The 3946-nt window shown below is 35.3% G+C and overlaps 1 long non-coding RNA gene across 1 annotated transcript; it reads left to right on the plus strand.

Moving 5' to 3' along the window:
• Positions 1 to 608: 608 nt before the first annotated feature.
• LOC104594321 (uncharacterized) lies at positions 609 to 2619 on the plus strand. Its single transcript, XR_016085248.1, has 3 exons — positions 609 to 1228; positions 1519 to 2149; positions 2232 to 2619. It is a non-coding gene; the product is annotated as an uncharacterized LOC104594321 (long non-coding RNA).
• The last annotated feature ends 1327 nt before the right edge of the window (positions 2620 to 3946 follow it).

Raw genomic sequence — 3946 nt, forward strand, 5'->3', positions numbered from 1 at the left:
GCCAATGTGTGGTCCATTGATATAAGATACAAATTAATATATGTGTCAATAGATCGGGTTTAGATTGAAACCAATTTAAATCAAAATGAAATTAAACAAATTGAATGGTCCAGACATTGAGTTGGACCCATTTAAATTGGTCTAAAACATTCATTAGATTAGATTGGACCTGTTCCATTTATAATAGACACATATTGGACTGGATCGGATTGGACCAAATGCAATCCAATTGACATCCTAAGTAATGCATAAGGGTAAACAATTAATCCATAAGAAGCGCCAATTACAGCAAATTAAATGCAAAATCACCTCCAGTTTATCTTAGCCACCAGCCCTGTAAACACGGATTGGATTCTTGCTTTAAAAAGATATTATAATCGCGATGTATGATATCATAGATTCCCAAGTGGCCGCTAGCTAATAGAGAATCATGACTCCGGGATGACCCCCTTTTTCCTCCTGCACTTTCTGCATTCAGTGTGAATGACAAAATTTTCTCTTGTGTTACTGAGTGGACGTGTTACGTGTAGGGTAAATTAAGGAAAATTAAAGATGCACACTGCACCCAGAATATTCATATATAAATTGGAAAGATAAGATAATTAAGAGATAAACATTAAAGAAAATGAAAAGGGTTCTACTCATCTCATCATCGGAATGAAGTAAGAGAGTTGGGTTCACGGAGTTTTCAATGAGGAGAATAATCCAACCAAGCTCAAGCTGGTCTGCCAGCTGCAAAACCCAGGTTGCTTTTGGCTGTATCTGTGGAGCCGTCTGTGATCTGTGATCTGTAAACTGTGAACTGTGAACCGTGAAGATGAAGCTTTTGCTGCCGCGTTGCCTTATCATGGACCTGACTTTTACCACTGCTTACATCTGTACATGTATTTTCTCTTTGTTTTGGCCGTCGACTGTCCAGCAGCAGCTCCTCTGGATCTCTTTCCTCCCTTTAACAACTCTTCATAGATATTATATATATAAATATATTCTGTTTCTCAGTTGGAATCGGAGGTCATTAAAGAGATTGCTGGGGTTATTGAAAGCTCGGAATGTGAGGCAGCTGTTGCAACTCTTAATTTTTTTTTTTTTTTTTTGGGAGGGGCAGAGAGAGAAATTAAGAGGCAGAAAGTTAAGGGAGATGAAACAGTCGGAGCTTAATTATAAGATAGATAGAATCGATTATGCTTGCTCTTGGACTTGGAGTTGTGCACCTTTCCCTCTGTCACCAGTAAGTTTCACTACTTCATCTCTTTAATTTCCTACCTGTAACTCGATCTACTCTGGCTAGCTGCTGTAATTTGTTTGTGAAGAAGATAAACATAATTAACAACTTTATAGACCTTGAGCTAACTATTAGCTAGCTAGCCACAAGGTATCCTGTGGTATCACTCATTAGCATCTTATAATAACATTATGAATTCATTGATAAGTATTGTTATTAACTTGAAAATAGGATAATTAGTGCAGTGATAATAATGAATTCTCTTCTGAAGAAGTGTTGTTGCACTTAATTTGCAGGTTTCATGCCAACATCTCTATCTGAAAAAGTGTAGTACTAGTGGTGCAATTGATCTGCCTGGCTCCCTGAGTGCCATCTAAGGAGAATGTGTCAATAGTGTTTGACACTCTTCCTAGTTGGCATCAGGGGAGTCATGCAGATTGCAGACCCAGTAATTAATTAAATACAGGCCCACAATTTTCAGGTGACTTTGTTTCTTCGTTCCCAACTTCTAATTATACATTATATATGTCTTCTTTGATATTATGAAGATTAGAATTAATTCAGGCCTTAGAGAAGAATGATGTATGCTTATTTTTATTTCTATATATATGGTATCGTTGATATATAGTATTTCAAACTTGCAGTTTATTCTTCTTCTAGATCTGCCGTAATCGTCTAGCTATCAAACCAAACCATATTATTCAATTTTCTTTAAAACTAATGTTTTTGAATCGCCGTTGATCCGGACGGTGATTCCGGTACCGGCCGGTCGGTAGGTGTATATATATGGGTCCCCCATTCCCCAATTTTATGGAACGGTGCATGCATCTAATGAGGACTCATGGCAAGCCAGCGATCGATGGATCACGGTGTGGATAAGATAAAGACTTAAGAGATGGAAATGGGCGTATCGGATACATAGAGCAGGTACGTACAAATGTACTTATGCTCATAAATACCAACTTGATTTGATGGTATGGAATGACGTTTTTAAGTTTGGATTTTACAGGAATAATTCATGAGTGGTCACACTCACACAACTAATCAAGTAAGTGAATTTCTGATGATCTTCATAGATATTTGTTACCTGCAAATATGAAAGGGAACACGAGAGTGTTCACTGAAGTCGTCATCTGATCATGATAATATATAGAAAGCAGGTTCGGAGCAATGTGGACCAAGTAATAATTTGTTCTTTCATCTTCATGCGATTTGTTTATGCAGTTAAATATGCATTAGTTGTTCATTTCTTGTATCATATATAGTTTTTTTTGGAGCCCTAGCGATACACGAGGTCAATTAATTTAGGGCATGTTTGTTTGATTTGAAGTTTGGTATTTAAGAGTGTAATAAGTATATTAAGAGGTATATTGGTATCGGTGAATTTTTATTTTTTCTTAATTTTGAATGTAGAAAATATTGTTTTGAATTCTGAATTTTGAATTCTAAAAATTATCAAATATCCATTTTGACCCCATATATGAGAGTTTTTGCTTGGTTTTTTTTTTGGTATCATTGGAAAACAAAAAATTGTATGATTGCACTTTAATGGATAAAAGATAAGAGGAAACGAACAATCATTTTTCTTTTAAAGTTAAAAGATTTCTCTTAAGAGATAAGAGTTAAGAGGAAATGAACATGCCCTTAATTGAATATGTATCTATGTTTTGATAATAGAGAAGAATATATCCTTGGATAGTTGGGCTTGTGTTCTGCAAAAAATTAATCAAGCAACAACATGTGTAGCTCATGACCTCTAGTTATGGCCTTTAAAAATAAATCATCCGATCATGTTGTAATAGTTCATATTATTTATTTGGTGTTTCTAAGGCTGGTCAATTTATTCCACATTTAATTACATGTCTAAGAGTCTATCTATCAATATCTATTCTAGAAAAAAAAGTGAGGAGGCTGGAGTTGTCATGTTTAACTCAAGTGGGATGGGCTAGATGTAGTCTTGTAGATGGCCTCCATCACATTATTCTTAATTAGTTTGCATGGTAACATTGCCAATTTTAGACCACCGACCACGTATTGAATTTGAATGGATACTGCTGCCATGCTCCCATATGTATAAGATTGAAAAAGTAAGGTTGATTCACGAGAATAGGGATTTGGAATCGGAATCAGAATGGATTCAACCGTTTGGTTGGATGGAATTGGAATCCCATTCTTATTCCTACTGGAATGGTATTCCCATTTAAGGGAATGGAAATTCCCATTCCAATGGGCATAGAATCTCATTATTGCTGATTTCAATTTTCATTCTCATTATTGTTTGAACTAAACAGACTATGGGAATAGGTCATTCCGATTCTGATTCCAAAGGATTTTGATTCTGACTACAACCCAAACAGACCCTAATAATCTAAACTCTATGCATGACCACACACAATAGAGCACAACCTTTACACACAAACAAAATTTTAAGGTCATGTTCCTTTTTCAATAAGTTATTTGTTAAGATAAGTGCATTTGTCTTGGTAAGTGTTCTTAAACGCAGTTATTCATCTTCTTTTATTTTCCAACTAAACAACAAAAGTCGTTATTAAAAAAATCAATTTTATCACATCCAACTTTCTCACCTCTCAAAATAAAGAAAAGAACCCAAAGAAGAAAAGTAAAACTAGACTAAACCAGTACACTGAACAACCAAACACTACTGTGCCAATCGAATAAGGTAAAGTAAGTAGATGGCCCAGTCAATGTGAAGGAATATAATGA

The sequence above is a fragment of the Nelumbo nucifera genome, chromosome 1 (genome assembly GCF_055504915.1).
Source record: "Nelumbo nucifera cultivar China Antique chromosome 1, China Antique-T2T, whole genome shotgun sequence".
NCBI lineage: Eukaryota > Viridiplantae > Streptophyta > Magnoliopsida > Proteales > Nelumbonaceae > Nelumbo > Nelumbo nucifera.